Genomic DNA, 14260 nt, shown 5'->3' with positions numbered 1-14260 from the left:
CATGCGCTTGCATTAGATTGTACCAGACTAATAGACGTTTGAAAAAACCCTACGAAATGCAAAATGACGTGTATTGCTATTGAGGTAACAATAGGCCAGTTACCTCTTATTGCTTAAAGCGGCCTTTGTGCTGTGGTTGACATATTTCATATTAAGCTGTCTTGTTCATGCTTTGTGTAACTATGTTATTATTTTCTTTAATTGTATCGCCCTCGTAATGTAATTCCTTCTCATTGAATTTACAAACCATAGTTATAACCGCAGTCGTGAACTATTTGTTTTCATAAAATCATGCTAACTTGCTACCAATAACTTACCAAAACTATACAAAGTGTTTATAAACATTATTTTATGACACTATTAACTATCATAATTTACTTTACTGATGTTAACTTGTGCTATGTATACTACATTAACATTTCACATATTTGCAAAAGGGGTTACTCGACAGCAAATCTTATTGTGGTGCCCGAGTATGTGTTTTGTAAACTTTCAAAGCATGAATGCCATGGTGTAAAAAGAAGTTAATTATATCCTCTGCAAGCCTTATTTATTTTTTCTGTTGATGCACTTCGAGCATCGTTAAGAAAATAACTTTTCCTCGATTTGATCTATAATCAGGGTTTCTAATACATCAGTATTTTTTACCAGCAGAACATTGGAAAGCAATACGTAATAGTGGTATAATGCGCGTCATACTATCCTACATAACACACGTTCGAGTCCCAAAATTTTTTTTTTTACAAAGGAGTATTTGTACCATTTAGTTCATTTTAAGTGAACATATTATGTTTGCCTTTTTTATTTGTTTATGAAAATAATATTTTATATCATTGATTGTTGTCGCATAACCCACTGTCAGAAGGATAGATGCGTATGAATTGCGAAGCACGACTGGCATGACTGGCATGAGCCAGACAGACAGACGGACAGACAGACAGACAGACAGACGGACGGACAGACAGACAGACAGACAGACAGACAGACAGACAGACAGACAGACAGACAGACAGACAGACAGACAGACAGACAGACAGACAGACAGACAGACAGACAGACAGACAGACAGACAGACAGACAGACAGACAGACAGACAGACAGACAGACAGACAGACAGACAGACAGACAGACAGACTGACAGACAGACTGACTGACTGACTGACTGACTGACTGACTGACTGACTGACTGACTGACTGACTGACTGACTGACTGACTGACTGACTGACTGACTGACTGACTGACTGACTGACTGACTGACTGACTGACTGACTGACTGACTGACTGACTGACTGACTGACTGACTGACTGACTGACTGACTGACTGACTGACTGACTGACTGACTGACTGACTGACTGACTGACTGACTGACTGACTGACTGACTGACTGACTGACTGACTGACTGACTGACTGACTGACTGACTGACTGACTGACTGACTGACTGACTGACTGACTGACTGACTGACTGACTGACTGACAGACAGACAGACAGACAGACAAACATACATACAGACAAATAGACAGACAGACAGACAGACAGACAGGCAGGCAGGCAGGCAGCCAGGCAGACGGACCGACATATAGACAGAAAAGAAGTACAAAGGCATAATATATATGAACACGACCACTCTAAACGAGTTACGAGTAACGTTACCTCTACAAATTATAAAAGTGTTCATACAATACTTTCACATCTGATAGAAATATGAAAAACATATCATGAAGGCAAATCGATTCAACAGGATTAATTTTCTTAAAATAAAAAATATATTAACAAAAAAAACAATAGGATACAATGTAATGTGTACATTAAAACAGTTTTATAGCTACGAATTACATGGTATTTTACTTTTTGATACGCAATTGACAATGCGCACATATTTAATTGATCAAATATACATGTCCTTGCGTCGTTTATTTTCTCTATTGGGATTAATGCGTATAAACTTTGATATAACAATAAAGCACTTCCTGTTAAAGTGACTCTTATATTTTCGTATAGTGGATACATCATTAAAGCATATTGTTTAGTTCTGACACGCGTCTTACAGATAAAACAATATCGTTTATTTTCCGGTACACTTTCATATTGTACAGTTTCTATACGAAGAGGTTCAACATAAAAGCGGAATGGTGCCAAGGCACTGCGTTGTGCTCTAATTATCGTAATACAATTGACGTATGGGTTTGATCGTGTGACTTAAAAATGAAATAGATTCCGAGTACAGCATAGAGCTGAATGTAACGTTACATTTTTCGAGAGATTAATAGTTAATATGTCGTGTTTTTTATAAATAGATAAGATATTCAGCCTGATTCAGTTTTTCTATCTTTGCGCTTTGAAATTGTATCAACCGTAACAAAATCCGATTCGTATGTTACGATTATCTTGATAATACTATTTAATGAAGCTTATTAAAGCCTATTTATCAGCGTCGTTTGTTCTTAAAATAGCTTTAACACGTATCGTTCAAGAAGTACTACTCAAATCAAATGTGTAAAGTAATTACACATTGAAAATAAATTTCAAAATAAAATGTATGATCCTAGATAATGGGGCAATCAACAAAATCGTAGTCAGGTAATTAATCGTGTAATACAGAGCTTCTTCTGAAACGTTTGTTAGACACGAAATCGATGGCCTTTGTAGAATATGATATCACAAATCGCTGCATTACTGATATCGATGTTAAAATTCGATTTCAGATCTGATTCGATCTGATCAGACATTCGTGTCAATCCTCCTCAGCGTGGAAATTTTAAGTTATGTTTGAAATATTTCAAACTTCAAGCTTACAAATTATGAACATGCTCATTTCAAATGAATGGTATGATATCGTGTTCAATTGATGCAAACCGCGAAACATCTCATATCATCGCGTCCCACTCGAAGATGTTGACTCCCATGATCACGATGGTCTCCACGACTAAAAAGCTAATCTTAAAATGAACTTGTCAATCGTTCAAAACAACGAACACATTTACATCGCACACCCGATTTTGAGATGTCACTATTATTAAGACAATTATTTTCAAAGATCCATGATTAGTAATGTTTAAACTTACCAAAATTTGACTTGTCAAAAGGCGTTTATCTCTAAGTACGTATATAACGTGTTAACGCTGTTATCTAAGACGAGCATTTAGCTGATAAATTTAAGTACGCCATACAATTGTATTATTGAGCACTACATGACAATTATTTGTGACTATACTCGGGCGACGTTCATGGCGTGTTCAACTGTTCATTCATACAAGCCATCATTCAAATTAACTTCAAATCAACTTAAACATCTTCAATTGATAAATATTCACATGAAATGTTGTATTATCAACATTCAAACTGCATGTCTTATGTATACAAGTAAATACATCTGCATGACGATATTCGATCATATATATATATATAAGTTTGTTTTTTTTTCAGTAAAGTTCAACCGCGCGTTTGTAATATGAAGTCCCCACACTGATCCGACAAGTTTCTTACAGTTCAAACACGCGGTTGCACTTTACTGAAAAAATACTTATTTGTTTAAAAGATCATGAAACCTATAGAAAACTCTTACGAATGAGCGGGCTCTCCACTTTATCCCTTTAAAAATGGTGAAATATATAAAAAGCGAACCTTAACAATGGTATCTGGGTCGCGCTTTATTCTCCCAACACAGATCCGAAAAAGTCGAGTGGTATAGGCAACGTAAAAGTGTTATAAGGCGATAGAATTAAATGAACAAAAACTACAAACGGGTTGCTCTTTTAACAACAACCGTTGTGTACAGTCTCGTTTGAGTTCCAAACACATTATAAATTATAATAAACGCATAAAATCCCACATAAATGATTGTACTCTAAGTTTTAAACTTGACTAAACAAAACCAGTTATAATAAAGTTATCAAATTAATATGATGGACTTATATGAAGTTGGTATTTAACACTCAGTCAAATAATCTACCTCTGAATAACCAATGAGAATGCTGGTTGCAATCTTTGCAGATCGGTCAATTACTTATACATAATTACACACTTGAATGTTTTATAAAACACTTGATATTGAACATGCATACATGATTTCCAGAAAAATACATTTCAAAAATAAATAAAGTGTGTACATTTAAGAAAATAAAACATAATTCATCATAGAACTTAATAAATATTTGTTGGTAAAAATTAAAATTGTGCTGTTCGATGGTACAAATAAGTATTTTATCCAATATAAGCGAACAATATAAACCAATACGCTAGTTTATAATGAAATGCTCTTTTTACTTACATAATTGTACAGATGGCGGAAGGTGGTCCCTGGCGTGATAAGTCGGATCATAATAGTATCCACAGTTACAACGGCATTTACAGTCGTCATTCTATAGTAAGTTCTGGTGAATGTGCAGTTAACGTAAACGATGTAAGTACTGGTGTATGTGTAGTTCACGTAGAAGCTTTACGTAGTGGTGTATGTGTAGTTCACGTAGAATTTGTAAGTAGTGGTGTATGTGTAGTTCACGCAGACGTTGTAAGTGCTGGTGTATGTGTAGTTAACGTAGAAGTTGTAAGTAGTGGTGTATGTGCAGTGCTCGTAGATGCTGTAAGTACTGGTGTATGTGTAGTTCACGTATAAGTTGTAAGTAGTGGTGTATGTGTTGTTCACGTATAAGTTGTAAGTAGTGGTGTATGTGTTGTTCACGTATAAGTTGTAAGTAGTAATGTATGTGTAGTTCACGTATACGTTGTAAGTAGTGGTGTATGTGTAGTTCACGTATGAGTTGTAAGTACTGGTGTGTGGGCAGTGCAAGTAGACATTGTAAGTACTGGTGTGTGGGCAGTGCAAGTAGACATTGTAAGTACTGGTGTATGGGCAGTGCAAGTAGACATTGTAAGTACTGGTGTGTGTACAGTTCCCGTAGAAGTTCTAAGTACTGGTGTGTGTACAGTTCCCGTATAAGTTGTAAGTACTTGTGTTGTAACTACACATACACCACTACTTACAACGTATACGTGAACTACACATACATTACTACTTACAACTTATACGTGGGAAGTGCAAGTAGACATTGTAAGTACTGGTGTGTGGGCAGTTCAAGTAGACATTGTAAATACTGGTGTGTGGGCAGTGCAAGTAGACATTGTAAGTACTGGTGTGTGTACAGTTCCCGTATAAGTTGTAAGTACTGGTGTGTGGGCAGTGCAAGTAGACATTGTAAGTACTGGTGTGTGGGCAGTGCAAGTAGACATTGTAAGTACTGGTGTGTGGGCAGTGCACGTAGACATTGTAAGTACTGGTGTGTGGGCAGTGCAAGTAGACATTGTAAGTACTGGTGTGTGGGCAGTGCACGTAGACATTGTAAGTACTGGTGTGTGCGCAGTGCACGTAGACATTGTAAGAACTGGTGTGTGGGCAGTGCAAGTAGACATTGTAAGAACTGGTGTGTGGGCAGTGCATGTAGACATTGTAAGTACTGGTGTGTTGGCAGTGCAAGTAGACATTGTAAGAACTGGTGTGTGAGAAGTGCAAGAAGACATTGAAAGAACTGGTGTTTGGGCAGTGCAAGTAGACATTGTAAGTACTGGTGTGTGGGCAGTGCAAGTAGACATTGTAAGAACTGGTGTGTGGGCAGTGCAAGTAGACATTGTAAGTACTGGTGTATGGGCAGTGCACGTAGATATTGTAAGTACTGGTGTGTGGGCAGTGCAAGTAGACATTGTAAGTACTGGTGTGTGGGCAGTTCAAGTAGACATTGTAAGTACTGGTGTATGGGCAGTGCACGTAGACATTGTAAGTTCTGGTGTGTGTACAGTTCCCGTAGAAGTTGTAAGTACTGGACACTGTGTATGCGTATGTACAGAACATCAAAAGTTAAAAAATAATGAGTTAAACATATTCTTTCACAATTTGCTGTGCAGATAATGTTGACAAAAAATGAAAATGTGTGAATGTTACGTCCCTTGTCGATCACGTTTGCAAGCATAAATATTTATTTTATGTATCCGTTCATGTTCCCGTTTTATTTTATTGCGGTACACATTATCCTTAATACAATTATTCATTACAACTACATAACAAATGCGCACATATATTTACTTTATTTTTGAAACTTAAAACAAACGTACGTCAGTGTTTAAATGAATTCAATTTCTTCACAAAATAATGATATTATAACATGTACGGGTTTGAATAGGAATCGTTAAGACTATTGTTAAGATCAGTGCAATAATATTTTATAAACATATTAATAGTTCATGCACTTGAATTCAGCACTTTCGTGTGAAGAGTGAAAATGCGTCCGTAGACACATGACTTTTCCCTGGGATATGGACTTGAGGTCAGACAGGCGCGGAGAAACGCATACATGAAGTGGAATATTCTGATGAATACATGATCTCGTGAATAGTGATAACAACGGGTAGTAAAGCAGAAGGACTGGCATGCATGTTTGAAAGTTACTAGGATACAATTCGTATAGTAAAAGACATAATGTGTTTAGAAAAATGTGTTTATACTTACACATTACTTAGGCAGACTATTAAGTTTAAATTAACACCGGATTGTGCTACCACGGATACTCTAGGCTATAATTACTAAAGCGACGTGGTTAAACGATTCCATCATTCGTCGGCGATGCTCTATGTGTTGATGAAAATGGTAATGTTTGCCTGAGCAGTGACTTGATTATAAATGTCGTCTTTGCCACAGAATACGAGCAAGCCGAGGTGCGCCATGAACGTGCAGGGCCAACAATGCCAATTTCTTTTGGGCGATTGCACACAGACATAGTCGTTTCTTTACCATGTCACTGTCCCTGCATACTATTGAGATGGGCAGAATGTAGTCTCCATTGGCCACCACCTGATATCGTACATAAAGTTAAAACAATGGGATCATTCGTGACACCTGTTGGTTGTAAGGGAAGTGAATATTAACATGTAGAATGGAGGATTTCCTTTAATACGGGATGAATTAGCTTGTAAGCAGTCTTAATGACACCCAAGTTTACATATATTTAATATTGAAGATGGTGGTTAAGGATGTTTTACAGCCAGAAAATAAAGAAATATCATCATACACAGTGAACACCATTGTATTTGGGCTTGCGAAGCGCAATCCACAAGTACGGTTCAATGAAAGTAGTTTGTTTTATTGGCTTCGGGAAGGACTTGGGCAACTAAGAACGGCAATATTAAAGATCCATCTGCCATATTATATGATATCTGAAGAGATCTAATGGCAGCTTGCTGACTGGATGAAGAGCAAAAGTGTACCTTGGTAGAAACTATCACGGACATGATGAGCATAGGTCAAATGATATTACTTAGATTGTCGAAGATGCGGAAAGCAAAAATCTTTCAACCGGAGCCCTTCATGTGATACAGGAAGAAGAGAGTGAAGCTTAAACTGCTTGTCCTGAAGTATATTAACAGATCGCTACATTGCGAGGATGAGAATCATGTAATAGATAAGTCGGATCATGTGCTGCAGGCGCTAGAGAGACGTTTACATGAGATAGCGCGTTAGGTCCGTCAGAGGATGAATAGTGAAGGAAGGCGGGTTAGTAATCTGCTTGAGATAATAACGATGATGATGATGTAATGTCCTCAATACGCAATAATATTTATACGAATTTTAATACAGTCCACAATTTACAGTTTTATGTTTGTATTATCTAGTCAATGCGTATTTATTTGTAAATATGATGCCTTTTATTTTGGAATGTTTTCAAGTACGAAACATTATTAAACATATTGTGCGTACCAATATACCCTTTGATACGACATACACCTGTACATACATATGGATACGTTGGTGGTTTTCGCTATTATACCAGTATCCGAGCACATGATCGTTGCTTTCCTGGGTATTCCAAAGTGGTGTATTTGCATAGGTCATAATTTTACTTATCATTAGTTATGATAACGTAGTTGTGTACGTCTGTTCTCCCACGGAATAATAAGGAAGTGACAACGAATATATACCGTGGGTATCGATGATGAAATAATTCTTTTTAATAAATTGATTATTAAAAATTGACAAGAAGTGGTATATCTGCAGTTCATATACTTTTGTATGATAAAGATACATGTAGAATGTATTATTCCATGTATGTGTACTTAAAATAATATAACAACTAACTAGTGCGGCTCTTGTTGTATTGCTGGAAACTTCAATATTTTAATGACATTTACTTTTTAGGTAATTTATTTATCGATGAATCATGCACACATCTGTTTGCTCATGTGACAGAATTATGTATCACTGCTCATGTGACAGAATTATGTATCACGGTATGAAGAATGTACCGTCTTCAATTTAACAATTATAAGCAGTTACTGATATTACGATCTCACTTCGTATCGGCGTTGTAAAACCCAATATACCGTACAGATAATGTTGGTAATTCATTTAAGCGTTTTTTCAATTTCGCTGCGGTGACAATTTTCTGTAATATTGAAATATGAATCAATTCGGCTGTGTGGCTGTTAAGTACATAACTTAATTTAGAAGTTGTCGGAAGTTTAACGAGATGGTAGGTTCTGAATCAGAATCAGCTGTCTTGCCTGTATATTCTTATTGTAAATATTAAGTATTAGATTAATTACATAGCAATTAATTGAATATATAGTTTGTCAATTAATTTAGTTTTAATTGTAAAGTTATAATGTGTATTTACGTGTTAGTGCGTTGTGATTTATTCTGTGCTAGCGACACGTAGAGTCGCACTCAATGCCATTTAACAAATGTCGAAGGTCAAAGTAAAAACTAAGTCATTAGCATACCAAGGATTTGTTTGTTAGTTTATTATTTTGTTTGTGAAAAGTTTTCGCCGCTTTGAACAATATTTCAGTAATAACACAGCGGTCAGTTCAACTACATGTTCTTGTCCTGAGTAGCTTGGGTTAACCATTACTAAGTGCAGAAATGATTGACAGTAACTGACAACATCCTTATTTTATTCAAAGGTAAGAGTAGAGAGGCCGATAAACATATGAACAAGTCAATCACTACAGGGCGGGCGGAAATTCGAATAAATAGTCCAGCTTCATCAAACAGTGTACGCCGGCATAATTGGTAAAGTGACAAACACCAAGAGGTTTAGAGGCGCATGTAGTAATTCATACATTTAATGTGTGCGCATTTGTCACTACACCTATTTAATATTAAGAGAAACATTTTTTGTATATTTAAATACTTCAAAGACGCTGCTCGTGAAATGTAACATATTTGCTAGAAAGAAGAATTAATGATGAATTTAAAGTGCCCGGGTAAATCTTAATATTGCTTGATGATTAGTTTAGTAAACAATCAATAGGCACGCATCTGCGATGTTGCTGTTATTTGTTATTTATCGAACTGGTTCAGAAGCAACCATAGCTAGATTCCTCTGCGATACGGTGTCGTCAAATACAATTTCTACGTTTTCAGGTCAACCGTTCTCAGCCAGCCAAATCTGACTGTCGAGATAGACCAGGGTCCCCAGCCCTGAACGTAGAAAGAACTGTAGCACGTTTAACGAGGAACACACTGGATGGTTAAAAAATATCGGATAGGGATAGTTCACAATTCTTAGGTCGTCAACCTGTTGCAGAACCCCACAAGATATGATGGTACCCGAGTTTGCACTACAACGGGAGTAATACATATTTCCTCGGGGGACGTAAAACATTATTTACTATCATCATTATAACAAAAAACAAAACTTCTCTATATATAAAAACGGAATAATGAAGGTTTTAAATAAATATTCGTTCTATAGAGCTGTATAGGTTAGTTTGAACCAAACCGTTAACATGCTTTTCACTATTCTGCGACCAGGACGTGTTAAGGGCTAACCGTGATAGGATCAGTTAAACAGAAGAAATTCATGTTGTTGTCAATGAGTGATGTCATGGTCCCCGTGAACTTCTGTGCAGCATCCTCAATGGGTACTGGAAACAGGCGAATTACAAAATAACATAATGGGAAAATGCTAACACCGATATGCATATAGCAATATTTTATGTTAATTTAGAAAGTCTTAAATGCTATACCAAGCAATTAAAGATTAGTATATAGGACTATTTTCATCATGATGTGGATAGTAACATTAAATAGTATTAAGGTTGATTATAATATGAGTACAGATGTTGAAAGTAACATTACCGTATTTGTGCTCGATAAATAGCATCACAGAAACTACCAGAAGTATTAATAATATAGTGTGGTTGATTGTGTCTTTCTGCTTAATAGTAATACAATATGTGTTAATACATCGCCTACTTATATACGTATTTACAACGTCGGCAGATAAAACTACCGGTCCGTTCGTGAGTATTTTGTTTTATTACGGAACGATTATTCCACGATTGCAGTTTCTTTTGCAACCCAGGTAAACAAACTAGAAACATAAAATGAGTCAAAGCATTATGTGTTTAATCCTGTTTTAGGGCAAGCACACCTAAAACGTTTGTCAATGTAATCAAATGAAAACATGGATATCCAAACTTAACGCGCGAATATTACACATTTTTGTGTCCATGTGTCGTTTATATCGGGCATCTATTTAACAGATTAGGGGACATATTTAAAAGTGACAAGTATACAATAACATATTTTACATCTGTTTAAAATATTTAACGATTAATAACGCGATGTATTTACAGCATTGTTGTCACAAACTAGGTGTCAGACATACCGTTAATACGTTTCATCCACGTAGCACAGAATAGCTCTACTACTTACCGCCCTTGTAAACTTAATTATGACATTGACATAAACATGTACTGGGATACGTTGTATTGCATCCACACAGCATACATCAAACTGTAGTGGTAAGTTAAGCAAACAATATAACTTAATACACTTTATCAGCGAGAAAAACATTGATCTGATCGAAACGATCTTATAATCGTATAAACGTACACCAACTATAAACATAAAACCCATAAATGGGATCACCGCAGTGGAGGGGCCAACGCAAAGCATTACAGTTTAAACCGGTCTGAGGTCTAGTCGTACCTCGCACGAACACGGATTTAATCACAAACTAAACACGCGTGTAAAACGTGTGCCAATGTTATAAATTGACCTTATGCACATAGACATGAACGCACAAATGCCGAAACGTGACGGGCGAATCGAATACTTCACATGTTTGTGTCCTAATGTCGTAGGTATCGGATATGAAGCCATCACTGCATGTATGTCCTTCAAGAGCCTCATTCAAGTACATTATATTGGACACAGATTAAATGACTTAAAAGACATAATTTGTCCATTTTTTTTATTAAGAATACGTATGCTTACAAGTCAAGCTCTCACACTGAATTTGAATTCCTACCTGTGGTAACTCATTGCGACTCACTATGCATACCTCACTGTGGTAACACCATGTGACTCACTATATATACCTGGCTGTGTTAAAGGGATCTTTAAACATTTTGGTAAATTGACAAAATTGAAAAAGTTGTTTGAGAATCTCAAATTTTCGTTTTAGTTATGTTATTTTTGAGGAAACAGTAATACTGAACATTTACCATGGTCTAATATAGCCATAATATGCATCTTTTGACAATTTACACACCTGAAAATTATAAAGCGTTGCAACGCGAAACGTTTGAATAAATTGGAGAGTTCTGTTGTTTTCGTTAAATTTTGTGAAACTAAGAAGATTGCTTATATAAAGTATAAAATACGTCTCTCATACGTACTTGGCAGGATGGCCGAGCGGTTTAATTGGTTTTTACTCCAGGACTCCGAGGGTCACTGGTTCGAGCCCTGCTGCCGGCGAATTATTTTTCCTTTTTTCAAATTTTATTCTTGTTTTTTTTTACTGGAGCTTTTTAAGATCCAATGTTGACGTTTATCAATAATAAGCATTTAATGACAAATCTCAAAACATGCAAAAATCTGTGAAAAGGCCCTTTAACAACGTGTGACTCACAATTTAAACATGATTGTGGTTAAACAATGTGACTCGCTATAGATACCTGACTGAGGTTACAGCATGTGATAGCTAAAAAAAAACCTGACGGTGGTAATAACATGCGACTCACAATGCATACCTAACTGTGGTAAAACAATGTTACTCACTATATAGACCTGAATGTAGTAACGCCTTGAAAATCTATCTCCCTCTCTATACATGTATATACATTTACCTGAGTGGGGTAACACCGTAACACCATTTGTTTATAAACAGCTGTTGAGTAGATTTCAATGGATTCGTAGCTTGAACGTGGGACCAACGTACGCGATGTCCTGAGCAAATTTAGGTCACCTACATCTAGCAAAAACATAATATGTATATTTTATGCAACTAATTTAAAGAAAATACATTGTTCAGATTACTAAATAAACATATTATTGGTATTGTATTATTAAGCTACAGTTTATACTCTGTCCGTCGTCGTGCTGTGTGCGATTAATGTCTTCAACCACTATAGAAGCCATTTTAAACGAATGTTTGTCAGTATGGTCTTTTTTTTCAAAGTCAAGCGCCAAAATACTAACTTACGGTTTCAAATCTTATAGAAACCATATAATCACTCTAGATGTATCATGTACACCTAAATCTCAATTAAGCTTACTGTTCGCATATGCATGCATGCGTAAGCCCAGGTTTGCCTCTGTCATCATACAGTTCTTTGAAATACAGAATATCCTTATTTTTGTTTGAACGTTAATTATGAATCATCGAACGCTTTCTCAAGACGTTTATGATTACTCGATGAAGTTTAGTTTGTTGTATTCTTATATGGATAAAATACTAAAATTGAAAACTGGAAAATATTTTTTAATCGGGCCATTTGCTTTGTGAGCGGGTGCGTAGTACGGCTTTTCAAAGAGCGGGGATATGCCTGAAATGTGTAATGTAAGCACTAAGCATGACACCCGGTCATGAGTACTGAATGATTTAATACTTTATGGTCCTTATCAAATTAATTTTACTAAATGGAACATGTAGATTGATGACGACTTTGTAAACAAAAAAAAAAACGTTACAACATTATATCCATCCTATTCGCACAAGTTTCTGTAAATATTGTCAAATATCTCTTGTGTATTTCTTCCGTTTTTAATATAGTTTGAAATTCTTTATGGGCTTATATGACAACATTTCATTAATCAGACATTATGATAATGAGGCTGAGGATGTTTTTGTTGTTGTTAATTATGATGATGATTATAGTCGTCACGTCAACCATATCGGCATTACGCAAGGATGTCTCCGTTCGCACATAAGTGGCACTGCCATTGCTTATTCCCGCGCAAACATTCGCGCACTTATGTTCAAGTGCGTCCAGAAATCTCCCTCGCCTGGTGTGTTTCCGTGTGTCCGGAAGTGTGTTTATGTCCCCGTAAAACTCGGAGATTGGTTGGTTTGTTCTGCTAAAACCCGGAGGTTTCATTGAATGGAATGTTTACGTTCACCCGGAAGTGTCACCGCTCTGGTATGTGTCCATACACACAGATGTTACCTCTCGGTATCTTTCAAAACACCCGGAGATGTCAACTCCTGGTATGTTTTTATACATCCGGAGGTATAACGACTTGGTATTTCCCGTACAATCCGAGGTGTCATTTCTTGGAATGTTCTCGTACATCTGGATATGTCAACGTTTGGTAAATTCCCCCACACACGAAGTTGTCAACTGCTTGGAATGTTCCCATAAACACGGAGGTGTCACCGCTTGGCAATTTACAATGGACGCAAAACTCTAACCGCTTGGTATGTTCACATACAACCGGAGATGTTACAACTTGGAATATTCCCATACAACCCGAAATTTCATTTCTTGCTTTGTTCTCGTACACCTGGATATGTCATTGCTTGGTATGTTCCCGTATATACGGGAGGTGTATTCACTTTGTATGTTCCCTACACCCTAAGGTGTCACTGCTTGGTGTATTCCAGAATCTGTGGTGTCACACTTGATATGTTCCCGAACGCTCGAAGATATAAACGCTTGGAATGCCCCATAAATCCATGAGGTGTCATCGATTGGTAAAATCCCATACACACGGAGTTTGTCAACCGCTTGGTATGTTCCAATAAACACGGAAGGTCAACGCTTGGTAATTTAAAATGTACCCAAAACTCTAACCCCTTGTATGTTCCCATACATCCAGATGTGTCACCACTGTTATGTTCATGTACACCCATAGATGCCACCGCTTGGTATATTCCCGTATACCCGGATATTTACCGCCTTGTATGATCCCATGCATCCGTGTATATGACCCGCTTAGTATGTACGGGAATAATACTTTTTACAGGACATAGCAGGTA

The sequence above is a fragment of the Dreissena polymorpha genome, chromosome 2 (genome assembly GCF_020536995.1).
Source record: "Dreissena polymorpha isolate Duluth1 chromosome 2, UMN_Dpol_1.0, whole genome shotgun sequence".
NCBI lineage: Eukaryota > Metazoa > Mollusca > Bivalvia > Myida > Dreissenidae > Dreissena > Dreissena polymorpha.
This window is presented reverse-complemented; position numbering follows the sequence as displayed.